This window comes from Octopus bimaculoides, chromosome 14 (assembly GCF_046866305.1).
Source record: "Octopus bimaculoides isolate indiv1 chromosome 14, ASM4686630v1, whole genome shotgun sequence".
NCBI lineage: Eukaryota > Metazoa > Mollusca > Cephalopoda > Octopoda > Octopodidae > Octopus > Octopus bimaculoides.
Window position 1 is genome coordinate 37,069,507 of NC_142941.1, and position 18,419 is coordinate 37,087,925.

At 36.1% G+C, this 18,419-nt stretch overlaps 1 protein-coding gene and 1 long non-coding RNA gene across 9 annotated transcripts in view; one reads left to right on the forward strand and one right to left on the reverse strand.

The window, feature by feature from the left end:
- The window catches only part of LOC149132688 (uncharacterized), a 962,641-nt gene that overhangs the window by 103,562 nt on the left and 840,660 nt on the right, over nucleotides 1–18,419 (forward strand). For 5 of the 7 annotated variants that reach the window (XR_016244382.1, XR_016244384.1, XR_016244386.1 and 2 more), the window contains exon 2: nucleotides 7,405–7,466. The exons of the other annotated variants lie outside the window; for them this stretch is intronic. This is a non-coding gene — a long non-coding RNA (uncharacterized LOC149132688). The remainder of the gene's footprint in view (nucleotides 1–7,404; nucleotides 7,467–18,419) is intronic. 7 annotated transcript variants of the gene reach the window in all.
- Nucleotides 1–18,419, reverse strand: part of LOC106871760 (protocadherin beta-15) — a 233,758-nt gene that overhangs the window by 27,680 nt on the left and 187,659 nt on the right. The gene's annotated exons all lie outside the window — the stretch shown is intronic.

The following is an 18,419-nucleotide window of genomic DNA, read 5'->3' on the forward strand; positions in this document are numbered from 1 at the left end:
AAGCATCAGTTGTGGCGTGCAAGAGAGACGATTGCGCTGGTATGGACATGTGGTGAGAATGGAGGAGGATAGCTGCGTGAAAAAGTGCCACACCCTAACAGTTGAGGGAACCCGTGGAAGAGGTAGGCCCAGGAAGACCTGGGCTGAGGTGGTGAGGCAAGACCTTCGTACATTGGGCCTCACCGAGGCGATGACTACGGACCGAGACCTTTGGAAATGGGCTGTGCGTGAGAAGACCCGGCAAGCCAAGTAAGATCGTTGCCAGTGCCCCTGGACTGGTTCTTGTGCGGGTGGCACATGAGATGCACCATTTTGAGCGTGGCCGTTGCCAGTACCGCCTGACTGGCTCCTGTAGGATTTTCGAGCGAGATCGTTGCCAGTGCCCCTGGACTGGCTTGTGCGGGTGGCACATAAAAGACACCATTTCGAGCGTGGCCGTTTTTGTGCGGGTGACACGTAAAAGCACCCACTACACTCTCTGAGTGGTTGGCGTTAGGAAGGGCATCCAGCTGTAGAAACTCTGCCAAATCAGACTGGAGCCTGGTGTTGCCATCCGGTTTCACCAGTCCTCAGTCAAATCGTCCAACCCATGCTAGCATGGAAAGCGGACGTTAAACGATGATGATGATGATGATGATGATGCCTTATTTCTAGTGAGACAGTTGCAGGAGAAATACCTAGCTAAGGATAAACCTCTGTACCTGGCTTTCATTGACATGGAGAAAGCCTTTGACAGGGTCCCCCGATCCCTTATCTGGTGGTCAATGAGGAAACTTGGGATAGAAGAATGGCTAGTGAGAGCTGTGCGAGCCATGTACAGAGATGCTGCCAGTAAGGTGAGGGTTGGAAATGAGTACAGCAATGAATTCCGGGTAGAGGTAGGGGTCCACCAAGGTTCCGTCCTCAGCCCCCTCTTATTTATCATAGTCCTCCAGGCGATCACAGAGGAGTTCAAGACAGGTTGCCCCTGGGAGCTCCTCTATGCTGATGACCTTGCCCTAATTGCGGAGTCACTATCAGAACTAGAGAAGTTTCAGGTGTGGAAGCAAGGTCTAGAATTGAAGGGCCTTAGAGTCAACCTAGCTAAAACCAAAATCCTAATAAGTAGGAAGGTAGATAAAACACAAACCCCTTCAGGTAGATGGCCCTGCTCAGTATGTAGAAAAGGAGTAGGTAGTAACTCTATAAGATGTACCCGGTGCAAGCTATGGACACATAAGAGGTGCAGCAACATCAAAGGCAGGTTAACTAGCAAGTTAGTTTTTGTTTGTGGCAGATGTTCAGGTGCAATAAAGACTGTAAACAAACAGGAAACAACTTCTATCTCATTCCAGGGTGAAAAACTGGAGGTAGTCGATAGCTTCCGCTATCTGGGCGACCAAGTTAGTAGTGGGGGTGGGTGCGCTGAAAGTGTAGCTGCTAGAATAAGAATAGCCTGGGCAAAGTTTAGAGAGCTCTTACTCCTGCTGGCGACAAAGGGACTCTCACTCAGAGTAAAAGGCAGACTGTATGACGCATGCGTACGAACAGCCATGCTACATGGCAGTGAAACATGGGCTGTAACTGCTGAGGACATACGTAAGCTCGCAAGGAATGAAGCCAGTATGCTCCGTTGGATGTGTAATGTCAATGTGAATACCCGTCAGAGTGTAAGTATCTTGAGAGAAAAGCTGAACATTAGAAGCATCAGTTGTGGTGTGCAAGAGAGACGATTGCGCTGGTATGGACATGTGGTGAGAATGGGTGAGGATAGCTGCGTGAAAAAGTGCCACACCCTAACAGTTGAGGGAACCCGTGGAAGAGGTAGGCCCAGGAAGACCTGGGCTGAGGTGGTGAGGCAAGACCTTCGTACATTGGGCCTCACCGAGGCGATGACTACTGACCGAGACCTTTGGAAATGTGCTGTGCGTGAGAAGACCCGGCAAGCCAAGTAAGATCGTTGCCAGTGCCCCTGGACTGGTTCTTGTGCGGGTGGCACATGAGATGCACCATTTTGAGCGTGGCCGTTGCCAGTACCGCCTGACTGGCTCCCGTAGGATTTTCGAGCGAGATCGTTGCCAGTGCCCCTGGACTGGCTTGTGCGGGTGGCACATAAAAGACACCATTTCGAGTGTGGCCGTTTTCGTGCGGGTGACACGTAAAAGCACCCACTACACTCTCTGAGTGGTTGGCATTAGGAAGGGCATCCAGCTGTAGAAACTCTGCCAAATTAGACTGGAGCCTGGTGTTGCCATCCGGTTTCACCAGTCCTCAGTCAAATCGTCCAACCCATGCTAGCATGGAAAGCGGACGTTAAACGATGATGATGATGATATTGCCATTTTATATCTGATTTCCATGCTGGCCTAAGTTGGATAGATCATTACTGAATAGCAGAAGTGGTTGGGAGACCACATCTTACTTGTAAATTTCCTTTCTGGCTTAGCTTTTATAGCTGAATACCATTTCTAACATTACCCGCTTTATAAGGTAGTTGACATATGTAGGTGCCAAAGAATGCATTCGGTACTGGCATTAGGAAAGTTGTTATGTCTCTGATATGACTAAAGAGAACTCTCAATATTGCACTTAACACAGTGTACTGAATGCATTCTGTTGTGGCACCAGCACTTGTAAGGGTAGGAATGAGAGCAGGATACACTGATAGCTAGAGTTGGATCAGTTCTAAGAGTGAATGATAGATGATGATACCAAGAGGACGAGTAATATGATACAGCTCACCCTTCTCTTGTAGAGCGAAAAATAAAGCCCATAAAATCATTTTCCATTCTCTATAGCATAGATACCACCGAATATATGAAAACATAATGAAGTTGTCATATTCCAGCTCTCCTAATGTGGCCAGCATGATAGCTGCTTTTAATAGGTACACACTTAATATACATAGTGCTGGGGATAGAATTAGTCAGTTCAGGTAGCACCTCAAAGTGGACTCTCCTTGAAATTGCATGTGACATGATGTTCACTCCAATGAGATTTGCAGAAAATACACCTCTGGTTTGGGCAATAGGAATAGCCACAAAAATCAGGGGTATATCAATCACACCACCAATGTGTGAAATTTGTAACCAAACATGCCAGTACTCTATCTCTACAGTGAAGAGGAATATCATTACACTAGATGAGGTCTCTTCCCTACTAGATATAACTGTAGGACTTCCATGGAATACTCCTTGTAAAGATACTGTGTACAAACCAACAAAATGTACAAATCTGATACAGAATTTTATTAAGTACTAAAGAGGAGCTACAATGAGCCCCATGAAGCAGTGCATCTCCATGCATAGGCATTCTGTCTCTGAGCCTCAAGTTTCCTAGCAGAGTACCTTGAACCAGATTTTCTATGGCTGGATGCCTTTCCTGTTACCAACCCTCACCTGTTTCCAGGCATGGTAATATTTCCCCATGACCTGGTAGATTGAAATTGAAGGACCCTGCTTGCATGGAAGTGACCCATTTTTACAACTATCATGAGGTGTTAAGGCAAGGAGGCAGTAACACACACACATACACACACACACAATGATAGCTTCCTTTCAGTTTCCATTTACTAAATATACTCACAAGGCTTCGGTTGGCCTGGGACTACATTAGAAAATACTTGCCCAAAGTACCGCATAGTGGAAATGAATCTGAAACTATGTTGTTGGGAAGCAAACTTCTTACCACACAACCATAGCTGTACCTATAAAATGCTTGGTATTAAATCATAACCCCAGTCATCTTAAAAGGAGTCAATATGTTTGGGAAACAAGCTTATAATAATTTGAAACATGATTCTAAAGATCTAAATAAACCATTAGTGCCTAATAACTGAGGTTTTTCATTGACCATGATATATCTGACTTTTCCATTTCAAGAATTTTTATCTCTACAGTATTATAATTTTAGTCATATTAGCTTGAATGTAAAGGTAAATTCTGGTCCTTGACTGTATCTGCTGTGTGTGTTGATTTGAAATGTATAGCATATATGACAAATCTTTAAAACTTTCAATATTCACTGACTCAAGTGTAGGGATTTCTGCTGAAGCAATACACATATGTTGTTCCACTTAGAATTGCTCTTTTGAAGACCATGAATTCATTAAAGCTGAAATTAATAAACAGCTGTTTGAGAGATTTAGCTATTCCTTCTAGTTTATCATGGCATTTTGATGTTGTAATCAACAAAAATAGTGGTAAAAGGCATTTAGTGGTTGACTTCACATCTAGTATTAATAGATTCACACAGTTTGCTGCTTCTCCCACCCTACTCATTAGTGATGTTTTAAGTCAAATTCATGGAAGTCATCATTTCATTACTCTGACCTTCATTCAACATATCATCAAGTGTCTTTACCTCTCCAGGGACAAGATTTTATAACTTTTGAAGCAAGTTATGAACTATACCAATTAATGTGATTGTCTCAGGGAGTTACAAATGAACTGATGATTTTTAGCAGAGTAATGAGAAAAATTAAATACTTGAAAGGAATAGTTAATTACTTTGATGATATGTGGAGAAAATAAAATGGATGTATGATGAAAATTTTGAAGCTTTTTACAAATATTTGGAAGTAGTAAATTGCAAAAAATGTAAATTCATTGTGACTGAGTTATTATTCCCAGGTCACATTTTAGAACTGGCAAAATTCTATGAATCTAATAGAATATGACTACTACTTGACCTTCCTGTATGTATAATTTCCAAGAAATTTGAGTGTTTCATTGGGTTAATAGTATATTATGCAAAATGGCTAAAAGGTGAAATTGTAGCAGCTGTTGAAGTTAAACAATAACATTTTCCATTATTGGTTGAATGTCTTGATGCAATTAAGTAACTGAAAGATAGTTATGCAGTGGCTTTGTTATTTGTTTTGACACCTGGTTCACTAATTATCCAGATACAAAATGGGCAGCCAATTTGCTTCTGTATACAAGATTGAATGATATTGAAAATGAATGGCCTTCTGTAGAGTTAAATGCCCTTGTAATAGCGATATTAGTTGAAAACATGTGACATTATGTATTAACACAAAATCTCAAGCTTGTAACAGATCAACAAGCAATGACTTTCCTATTTGAAGGTTGAATTAAATCTGCTATTTGAAATGCTAAGTTTCAGTGTAGTATTACTGGAGACTACAATTCTTGAGAGCTCCTATGGAATAAAATACTTTCTGGAAAGGAATTTGGCTGCAGATGTTTCAAGTGGAATTTCCGCAATTGAGATGGATGACGAATTGATGTCAACTGATGAACAAATAAAGCTAAGTGAAAATTTGTGAAGAGATGGGATACTCTTTGTGTATATATGAAAAAATTAATTTGTAATAACCTATTTAGAAAACTCATGAGGGGTAAAAAATAGATTATGTTAGGTATGTGCAAGGTTGACAACTCATTTCATCAAAATTACAAGTAACCAACAGTTCCAAAACCAATCACTATAATAGGTGATTCTTACATCTTTGACTATTTGATGAGTTTACATGTTCTTTTGCATAAGAAAATCAACCTCTTAAGCTATTATTCAATCCTTCCCCAGTTATTCATCCTGTTCAGCACTTAGCATTGTATTGTTCTTAGCAACTGTAGTACTCAGTTTGAAGGCACTGAAATTTTAGAATTTTTAAGTAGATAAAATATTCATAATACTAGAACAACTCTTTGCCATTCTTCATTATATAAACATAATGACCATTTTGATGTAGTGATATGGAAAACTACTCTGCTACATCTAACGAAACAAACAAAAGACAATAAACTCTCTTTTGTTTTAATAAATATTAGACCATTGCCTTCTAGAGTTTTAAACAAGCAACCATCCAATAACAAAATATTTAACTTTGCATGTTATTGTTTGCTGAAAAGTTTAATAATTTTTCTTTGCTAGCAAAATCACTTCCTGATTGGGTTGACCATGAAAAATCAGTTTGTCCTAAAAAGCAATTATGACTATCAAAAAAATAATCAAAAGTTACTAAGTAACTACTATTTTATCACCATGCCTTAATTCGATTTACAGCAGGGAGGGGTAATACAGTTTCGGTAATCTTGAGCTCCTGAATCAAAACTAAAGATGCTTTTGAAAATTGCTTAAAAAAAAAATACAACTTTTCATATAACAATGATGAAATCATCAATTTAAAAACAATAGAGGGCAAGGATGCATCAAGTTATCACTATTACAATTGCAACAGGTAGTTCTAAAGGACCAAAATGAACAAGAAGAATACCTGCTTATTTGGACAATTATGATATGTTGCATTTCTGTTGTATTTTGTGATGTTAATTACTATGTTTTTGTTTACTTGTGAATTGCTAGATGTCTCTAACATTTCTTCTAAATGCTCTTTAATTGTATAGGGATTGGAGTGCTGTGTATTCTGTAATTCTTATATTGTTATGTTAATTATATTGTTATGTTATGTAATTCTTATATTGTTATGTTATCAGTAGAAACGCGAGATTATTGCATACAGTGCTTGTGTGTTCTGGATTATAGTAGAACAACTTGCTACTTAATTACAAAAAGCAGATAAAACAACTTCATTAGTTGAGAAATTCTGAAATTGTGTAATTATGTCTATTTTTGGATATTAGCTCCTTTCCTTTAGCTTCAACACATTTCATAACAATTTTGAATAATTCACTGTAGGATTTTATTTAACTGCAGTTAAGCCTCATATAAACCTGACACGTATGGAATTTAGATAATATTAACTCTCTAAATAGTAATTTTATAATTTGAATTTCTGGGGGGGGGGGGGAAGAATCCTGGAAATTTTATTCTTTACACAACTCATATTGCTCATTCCAATAACCATTTGGCTTGATTCTATATTTTCTATTCAGCTACCACATTGCATCATAATTCCTTACTTTCACCTTAATTATGAAAGTCATTAGTAAATATAGAATCAGTTATGATACTTTTTGACATCTGCTCATATGCACTATTGTGCATCAATATAGTGATTCACTTAGCATCAATGTGGTATGTACCAAGAAGCTTATGCTTTTCAGTTTTACCATTTTGCTACATAGTGCTACATACATATTTGGAATGAAGAGAGAAAATATACTAAGGGATTAGATATTGTGATTAAATATTTGTCAACGGATGTTGAACTTAAATTCTGATATCTAATAATGAATGTATCGCATGCAGAGTAAATTATGCATTTTTACCCTTTATTTTTCACACTCAGTTATTCTACTAGCCTCTCATATTGATATCATTTCAAAAATTAGCATCTTAAGTTGAAAAAATTAAACTATTAAGCTTTAGTACTATATATATATATTCCTTATTTGTGTAATATTTATGTACAAAATAACAAGAAACTGTTGTAATAAATGTATTGATAGAAGTAAATATAATTCCAGCATATTCATGATATGATATTGATGATTTTAGATTCCAAGAGCAAGTGTACAGATGGACTTAGAGAGAATTGCATTAAGCAGCTGAAAATCTAGGTGAGCTAATTATTATAGTTGGTTGCAGCCATACAATTACTGCTGATATGCTGTCAAAACTGACTGATGGTTTCTTTCCAGAGTTTGTACTATATTAGATTTTGGACAAGTAGCTTAACCTTATATCTGACATCGTATGAAACAGATTCATTACAAATGTTATAATGATTGAAATTTACCTAGTAAAATGAAATATACATCAGTCATATTCATCTAAATTTAACACGCCTTGTTCTGTTGCTATATTATTTCATAGCCTAATTAGTATCATTAATATGATAATAAATGAGAGTAATCTGAAAATAATGCACATTTATGGAATAGGTGTCTGTCTTTAGAAATTGAAAAGTATATTCCCATATCCACTGAGCACACTCTCATATCAGTTACCAATGCTCTCCTTTTTCTCACTATATCTATCCCACTTGCCACTGATACTGTGATTCTTCTCTCTCAACTACACATCCAATCATCTCCCTGTTTCTCATATATCTGAGTTTTCTTATATATATATATATCACCATATGTTACCACCTCTCCTCTCGACCCACTCCTATTTTCCTTTACCTTGTTTCAAACAATGATTCGCGACTGACCTCAACTCCACCCATGTTTATCATTCAATGCTTTCATCTAACCTTATTTCTAATCATCTATTACTTATATATATGTATATATAACTAATATATATATAGTTAAAAAAAACAATAACAAAAAAACACAAAAACACAACAAAGTGAGGACGTGATATGGATAGTATTATTGGACGCTCATATATATATATATATATATATATACACACACAAAGCTATATATATATAACTCTCTCTCTCTATATATATATGACTATATATAAACATATATAACTATATATTTGTATATAGTTATATAAATATATAGTTATATATATTTATATATAACTATATATTTATATGTAACTGTATATTTATATGTAACTGCATATATATATATATATATATATATATATATATATATATTTTGATAGAAAAGACAACAAAAGAAAGAAAGAGACCTCCATATTATGTAAATAGAAGAATTTATCTGTAAAAATATGTGACACGTATTCGGTAGCCATGATAAAGCTCCGAGTTTCGGATGCCGGGGTGGGAGCCCACGCCAACATCTCTTCACAGGATTTTTTCACAGGAATTATATTATACTTATTTATTGTGCTTTTACTTATTAATTTTTCTATATGTGACAGTGGATTTTCATCGATGAGTTCATGAACCTTGGTTCTTTTCCCTAAAACTATATATATATATATATATATATATATAACCTCTAATGTTTGGCCTCGTAATTCCTCAGATCTCAATTCATTGTACTATGACATGTGGAGCATTGTTGAGAGGGAGGTCAATGAACATGCTCATAACAACAAAGAATCTTTGAATGCTACCATAGTCAGAATAGTGTCCAAAATGAACCAGGACCACTTGATTCAAGCATGTAGATGATTTAGATTGCCTATAGAAGCAGTTGTTGAAGCTGAAGGTGGCTTTGTTGAATAACATTATAGAAAAGAAATCTCATTATGTATGTGTATATTGACTAACGCATACAATTCCACAATTCTCTACCGATTTTGACCAAACTTTACACACACATTATTTATGTCCAAGGACGGTCGTTCCCACAGCTCCTGTGTAAATGAACAAACCAGGAAAAATGGTGGTTTACACGTTTTTTTTTTTTAATTCGTTGTATGTACATAGTTTTTTTGTATGTAGGGTCTTGCATACTTTTTTAATCTATATGGTTGTATATTGGCATTAGAGAATATTTTTTTAGCCATTTTTGAATTTTTTTTTTATTTGTTATTTATTTATACGTAGTAATTGTGTATTATTACTTGGTTAGAGGATATTATGAAAGTGAAAGGATTTTGTCTATTTATTTCGATTGACTACCTGCAACGGTGATTAAATTGACTAGGAACACTTTACTTGATGAATATCTGAATCTGAACAATCTTAATCTCCATATTTAAACTGCATTAAACTTTGACAAGCTTACCTTTACCTATTCTGAGTTACTTGAAAGGTATTGTTCCTTTCCCTCTCTTCTATTTGTTGATACCTTTGTTTACCTACTAATGTGTTGTTTTATTTTAAGGACGCTTATTTACCAATCCATTATGATATTTTGAACACAACGTTCTTTTCACTGCAAACTACTACAGATTCAAAGCAGTATTTATGAACTGAAGTCAAACTCTTCATGTTTTCATTTTTCATTACCTGAAGTCAACTGTAAGCATGTAGCAAATATATTCCTTTAACTCTACTTTTTCAAGCAGGTATTATAATACCATTTTTGAAGGTACTAATCATACTTCTCTCTGAAAAAATACTCCTTTTGCTGTTGAGTAAAGTAAACTTGCAGAGGGGAAGTTTCAACGTCTTCCTTCAGTTTTCTTACACCATTTATATGGCTGTTTCTAACAAGAAATTATGCTTTCATGTTAAACAACTGTATTTTGTAGTCATCCGTAATCTACACCCAAAACACTTCAGTAGCTCTACTTTGCATCGCTTGCAAAATTATATGTTCTATGATCATTAAAGTGCAATGACTTCCACAATAACCAGCCTTCACTTTGGTTTTCTGTTCCTTGGTTAATCGGAAACATAGATTGCCATGCTACTTATAAACCTCGGTAGTTCAGTTATTTGGTGAAACAAATACCATCAAAGCAACTTAAACCATCCAAAGGTTGGGTGCAATTGCTAGTATATATATGTAGTTTACTGTTCTGTTAAGGTAAGGTCAACAAAAAAGTACTCTATCCATTGAGAGATAAATACCATTTAATGGTCACAGTATAAAGATATGAGTAACTCATAGTTTCTTACCTTCAAGACATGGATCAAGGCAGGTTTTAATAACACATCTTGAATCTCCAAACAGTCTTCGGGCTCTAAGAACATGATCTATTGCCAATCAGGACATTGATACAATAGAAATCATAAGAAAAAAAAGCACAAAGGTATTCCACTTTTTGCATCTACCTTCTACCCGTATTTTTTTTCTTATGCACCCACATCCTAATTTGCAAATAATATAGACCATATGTTCAGAGCCTGAAGATTGCTTAGAGACACAAGGCATGTTGTAAAAAAAACCTGCTTAGACCCTTGTCTCCTAAACAAGAAACTATTTGTAGCTCGTAGCTTTATACTGTGTAAAACTAAATGATATATGTGTGTGTGTGTATGTTTGTGTATATGGTTATTACCTGATATTGCCTTATTGACTCATACCATTTCTCTTTATTCACTTTTCTGCAACTAGAAATTACACCCTGACACATCTTCACTATGATCCTTCTCTTCCAAATGGGGGACTATATATCTCCTCTGCAGCAAGATACTGTTCCCGTCCCTCTATCATTCTTAACCTCTCATCACATGGTATAAAGTCACTTCCTTCTGTACTACTCCCCTCCTCCCAATTGAGGGGATTTGTCTTGTAAATTACTTAGTAATCTCACCCATGCTTGTACCATGTTAAAAGTACCTGGTACACTCTGAAAAATGGTTGGTGTTAGGAAGTGCATCCAGCTATAGAAGTCATGCCAAGGCAGGTGCTGGAGTTTGGTGCAGTCCTCTGGCTCACCAGCTCCTGTCAAACCATCCAAATTATATCAGCATGGAATACAGCCATTAAATGATAATGGTGATGTATATTTATGTATATGTGTGTGTGTGTAAAGATTAAAGGTAAAAGGCCAGAATATCATACCCTCACTCATAACATTGCAGCAAGTGTCCTAACCTTAAGAATATTGATGACACCACCTCTACTGTCAGCCATAACAAGCTTGCTACCGAGGCCTCCATCCTTGATTTATGCCACTAGCTTGAACCAAAGATATTACCACTGATTAGGACTCTAGGCCCCAATAAAGTGAGGAGGGAGTCAATCCTACTGACTATTACCAGGCAAAATGTGAGTCAGTAAGCCATCTGAATGATGGCCTTCACAAGTGTAACTGTAGAGCCTCTGGAACCTACCCATTGAATGAGAACTGCATGAAGAAAAATGTGGTGTATAAGCATACTGTTGGTACAAATATCACCCTGAGCTAATATATAGTATCCATGGATGGGTTCATTAAGATAGGATTTCTGTGCATCTACATTCATTTAACAACAACAAATTTGGTTATCCACTTCTTTAACCAAATACATATCCAAACTGAAATCAAAGAGAGTGAAATTTATAATCAGATATGCAATCAATGATTTGGCCCTTCCCTATTGACTATCTGGTTAGTGGTGTACACTTTGCCTACATGAGGCCATCACCTTCATTACAGCCAATGGCCCATTCTCACTCAATAAGTGCAACAATTTAGTTATTAATTGTAGACATCCTTTGAAATGCTTATTTAACACTTACATATGGTAACCACAGGTCCCCAAGGCCCAATCTGAAATACCCACCCTTGCTGCATGCTGATCAGTACCATTGTACACTAAAATATTTGCTTGAGTGTGTGTTTCGTTTTGTACATGAGTGTATGACTGTCTCTGTATTGACATATATGTATGTGTGTGAGTGTGTGTGCATGTGAGTGAGTGTGTGTGTGTGTGTGTGTATACATATATATATATATATATATATATATATATATATATGTATGTTTATGTATGTATGTGCATATATCACATGTACCTGTCCTTTGTGGCATGGTCATTTATAACCTTTCCTATACCACTCTTTGCCCACTTATCTAAATATCATGACTAACTGCTCAACAGGCTTCCTGTCTGTGCCTGGCATAGGTCAGACAACTTGACCTTTTTCTCCATGCTCTTTTTGGTGATTTACTCCATATCATATATCCCTTTTGTATTTGGTTTGCATTAATGGCGTCAAAACTCTCCCAACACACAACAGAATCCCCTATCATCTATTCCACTATATACACTTGTTATAGATGAGCCTACACTCCATTCTTTTCACACTGCTTGCCTTATATCTCTTGGTTATTTAGACAAGATGGTTGCTTGTTTGTGATCTGTATTTTGACTTCATCTGAAGATGTGTTCAGTATGTTGAAATGCTCTGTAAACTGCATTTATAATTTGCATCATTAGTGTGGCATCATTAATCATTAAATACAGAAAACATATGTAACAGATGATAGAAAGGAATACCAAGTTCATGCTTTTCTTTCATCCTTGATGTGCTATTTATACTATGTTGTAGTCTTATTCAAACTGCATAGACCTTATGGGATCGCACAGCAGAGAGAGTTTAACATGATTACTTATAAGTGCCACAACTAAAATGGTAAATTTGTGGCACACTGAGCACATCCATTTCCATTATATACACATGCATACACACACACACTCACACCCACATACACATACACACATAAACACACATAAATACATACACACACACACATTCATATACACAATAAATTACTAGATCTAGATGTACTTGCTGTGCCATTATGTTTAACATTTGAGCTATATCATTAGATATTAGATCAACCTAGAAATCACTATTTGTTACTAGAAACTTTCTCACCAACAATGAAATAGACTAACATCTCCACACCACATAAAAACAAAGAGCCATAATATCAGTATCCATATTCAGACTGTATTTTAATGTTACGGTCATGTATCTATTACTCATTATAGTGTGTTCATGATCAATGTCTGCATGCAACAAAGAATTAATGTTCTGACGATTGCAAAAGACCTACTCGGGAAATATTTCACAAGAGATAATTACAATAAATGCACTCCCTCATCAACACCAGTGAAATATAACCTTGAAAGAAAATTTCCAGTATCAGGTCATGCATGATTTAATTTACTAAAGACTTCAGCTTGATACCAACATAACCAGAGTAGTCTATCCTGGATAACTGACTGCTGATTAATTATTATTTTGAATGATATGCTTTATGATCCATGGAGAAGTAGCAATGAAACAATTCATGCACAAAAGCGATAGAGATACAGAAAATTCACCAGATAGTTTTATTTCTTTTTTTATTTCTTTAAGAAAGAAGGACAGTACTTTCCTAGTTGCTGACATTAATGTATTTGTATTTAAGCTGGATCTCTATAAGGTGATGCATACATAGAAATTGTGAAGAGAGAGAGAAAGAGAGAGAGAACAGACAAACAAAGAGGAAGAGAGAGTGTAGTTCTTCTGTGAAAGGTTGGGTTTGTTGTTTAATCTGAAGCTTGAGAAATAAAATATAAGAAGAATGACAAAGAAGAATAAGATTATCAGTTTAGCTTGGGTGATAATAGCAAACAGCCTTCTAAACCAGAAGAGTAGTGACCGTTGCAGTAATGGTAGTAGAAACAGTGAGAACGCATCATATTAGTGGCCTAATGCTTGTAGTAGCTGTATATAAGTGAGTGAAAATTTACCTCAGCTGAACAGCCTGTATGTAGATGTGATTTAAATTGTGAGTATAGGAACTGACTCATCACATATGTATGAGCAGTAGTTTAATGTAGGCCACATTTGTGCTATACAGAAGGATTAGAAACTGCTCAGATCTGTATAATTTTCTGACTCTGAAGAGAAAGCCTAGTAAATCAGTTGCAGTTTTGGCTATATTATTAATCTGTGGTCATGATGAAAAGGCCTGTCATTCATAATAATAGTGAATGGTACATTATTTACATTTGACAGATATTTGTCCTTATCTTGTTTGTTGTTAACACAATGTTTTTGCTGATATACTCATCAGGTGTCTTGGAAATTTCGCTGGTATTTTTTGATGTTGTTGTTGCTGTTGCTGCTGGTGCTGCTGTTGTTGTTCAGGTCACTGCCTGGAATCGAATATGGAATCTTGGGGTTAGTAGCTCGCACTTTTAACCACCACGTCATATGCCCGTGAATAGTTTCGTTGTGTTTTGTTCAAAAGAAGCTTTATTACTGTGTTTCTTAAATATGGATCTTGGTGCTGAATAAGAATAGTTTCCCATGTTCCTGTTAGATGATGTTTTGAAGATCTTTGTTTATGTTAGTCATGCTTGTCTGGAAAGTGGTGTCTTGGCTGCATATAGATAACACCCGAAGAGCAAAGATATTGTAATCAACATTAGACACTTTTTAGTTAAAAATAACTAAGGGAATATCATATATGTATGTGACCAAGCTTGCTGGGTCACCAGCTGATAGAAATGTGAAGTTGATAGAGTGGAAAGTAAGAGAGAGAGAGAGTGCTGTTAACGTACAGTATTATGGAATAGTCTGACAAACAATATGTATCTAATTGCACTATATATATATAAACACAAGTTGATGGTTAGATGCAGGTCAGACAGTCCTGATTAAGAAGGTGTATGACTAAAGTATAAGTCTTGTTTTTCAATTAAACTTCAGAAGTTTAACTCAGTTTAACATATTAGGTCGTCAAGTATGAAATTTGTAGTGAGGTATATGGTAAATTTTGACAGCTGCTCATTTTGCACCATTATTATATTTTGACAATCTTTATTTCTTGTTAGAAAGCTGACACATGGATTTGTATATGTAACTTACTTCATAAGAACCAATCTTCTTCAGAAGGTAGGTTTCATAAAAATAGTATAAGCACAATAAGAAGCCCAGGAAATGAAACTACACGAGATATTTTCAGAAACTAAGATTGAAATTATCAAAACAAACATTTATACAGACACTCATACTAAGACTTGTATTTATATATCAGTAAGGCAATGAATTGGCTATTGTTACAGCATTAGATAGATTGCCTTGCAGTATTCATTCTGGCTCTCTGTGCTCGGGGCTTAAATACTAGCATGGTCACCCTTATTTTTCATCTTTAGCATAGGCAGCTGATAAAAGTTTTAAATGGTGATGGTAGTGGGGGACAATTCTTCTCTTTCAGTCTTTCTCTTTATCAAATCTAAAATTAATGAGCTGTGGTTTGATATAAAGAGGGATGGGCTTGGTCAGCTCTAAAAGTGCCTTAAACATGTATGTCAGTGGTACCCCTCAGACACCATTAGGGTTTGAAAGCCCAAGGCAAGGAATGTATGTACACACTAATATATTTACATATATATTCATGAGTAGTACAGGAAGCCTATTCAAGTGTTCAAAAATGAGTCTATGACTCCATTTAATAATTTATTTTATATTGTGTTTTTGAAGACTAGTGGCATTAATTATAGATTTCCAATGAGCCAGTAACTTGTTCTTGGCTTTTTCTGATGTTGAGAGAGATGAGGAAGCATATGTGTAAGGTTTTTTGTTCAAAAGCAGTAGTCAAATGTTTTCTCACTGATATTTACATCTTTTGGCTAACACACGCACATGCACTCACGCATGCATGCCCACACACACACGCACGCGCGCGCGCGCACACACACACACACACACACACACACATCTTGGTAATAAGAGTCAATGAGGTTGAAATGCATCTTGTGTTCTTGCTGGACACTGTTGGGATGATTTTCAACTCCCTCCACCATCTATTATGTTTTTAACTAGAGTACGTCTTCAGAGATGTTTACTCTGGATGAATAGGGCATTAAATTGGCTTTCAATAATGTATTTACATTAAGTATGGTACATAGATGGCCATTTTAAATTAATATTGCTTCTATTGCATGTAACAGTTGTTTATTGAGCTGGTGGTGGAGGGGGGGTCTATTTGCCATACCAGTGAAACCATACTGTTTCTTATATATTCAAGGTGACAACTTATGCACTTCTGAAAGGAAAAATTGCAAAACAAACATGTAGATGACTTGTGTGGTTCTCAGGGGAACCACACATGGTATTCAAAATATCAAAAATTTCAGAGTAATCTTTGACAATAACCTTAGCTGGGGTGCTCGCAGTAAAGTTGCTACGGCTCACAAGATAAGCTTCTAGATTCTCAGAACTTTCTGATCTAGAGAGTCACATGACTTCTTTTCTCTTCCTTTGTGTGGTCACTGCCTTTTCTCTACCTTTGTATGGTTTCCCTTTTTTCTCCTATGTATAGTTACACCTAGAATACTTTAGCCCAATGTAGTCTCCTTCTACTAAAGAAAACATGAGAATTGAGGCACTCAAAGAGCAATTACAAAAACTATAAATGGCATGACTGATTTTGATTATTAGGTCCATCTTAAAACACTGAAAATTTATTCTCTCCAATACTACTGTGAACACTACATCATTTGCATAATGTGGAAGATATACCACCAGCATTGCCAAAACAACTTAATATCGAGTTTGCAATTCACCAAAGGCGACTTCAAACTATATTCAGGCTCACAATGCATAACCACATTGCAAGATAATTACTTTTCCTCACTGTCTTTACTTTGTTTAAGGTTGTTCCAAAACAAATCAAAGAAGTATAAGATCTTATAACGTTCAAATGATAAATGGACAAATTTCTTCAATAAGATACCAGACAAAGTACACCTGGGTGCATCTCTGTCAATAACCACTCCCTACTTGAATAGCTTTGGAACCTCAAAACTTGACTTAAAAATTGCTCTACAAATTCAGTCAGGTGGTGTTACTAAGTTACAAATGACCTGGGCCAACTTTGGTGTGAGGTTAAGAAACTTCCTTCCCAACCATGTGGTCTCAAGTTCAGTTGTACTGCATGGCACTGCAGGTAAATGTCGTCCTCCTATAGCCCTGACCTGATCAAAGCTTTGTGAGTGTATTTGGAAAGAAGCTTGTTATATGTATATATATATATACATATATTTATATATGTAAGCATATATGAATGTATGTTTGTGTGTATATATGTCTCTAAATAGCAGTATATGTACACACACACACATTTCTGCGAGTGTTTGTGTCTCAGTGAATGTGTGTGTGTGTGTGTGTGTATGTGTGTGTGTGTATGTGTGTGTGTGTATGTGTGTGTGTGTATGTGTGTGTGTATATATATATATATATATATCTGTTCTTATAGTTGGGTGACTAGACCATGGATGCTTGTTGACAAATTTATGACTCTACTACCAAGTGAATTTATGCAGATCCCAGTTCCTATTTTCTTATTCTTTGAAAGGCTCTTTTCCTAAACAGTACAATTGCAGGGACATAAACAAACCAAAATTGATTATCGAACAGTAGACATGGGGGTTCAAACACAAAGACTTATGTATACATAATATACATATCAATCTGTCTGGATGTAAGTATCTTACAGGTTTCCACACAGTTTCTGTCTACCAAATTCGAATGGACCCATGCAGTTGCTGAGCAGTAGCCAAGTTTCCATATTTCAAATTCACTCACAAAGCGTTAGTCAGCTTGTGATTGCAAAGTGAGTTTAATATATACTATATATTATAAGTATACTATTAACATAAGAATATTAAATATAAATGTCACAATGTGATATGAGAATGGCAGATCATTTATCAAGGAGTTATTTAACTCTGTGAATGGGAGGGTGCGTGTATACACAAGACAGCTAGAGTAGGTACGGAAGTAATTATATGTGGGTATTAACATAAATAATGTTTTATACTTTATTGTATGTTTTCTTTTAAATCCTATTTTTCTTAATTACTCCATACCTCACCATTCCTCAGTTCTATATTTAAGAGATGAGGAATTATGTGCATTTGACGGATATTTGTCCTCATCTTGTTTGTTGATATACCTTCCAGCCTTCATCAGGTGTTTGGGGAAATTTCGAACCTGGGTTCTCATTCTTAAGGTATTCATTTGTTTTTGATATTGTTGACTACACAGAATTATTATTATTATGCTTGGAATCGAACTCGGAATCTTAGGGTTAGTAGCCTGTGCTCTGTCTATTATTTTAACTTCATCCCACAGGGGGAGATGGTCTCCATTTTTCCTGTGCTCTTAACCACTATGCCATATGCCCATGGGCAATTATGGAGTGAATTTTAGGGCTTATAAATCTAATGTTTTTCTATCCTTCCTTAATACCGGTTCCCA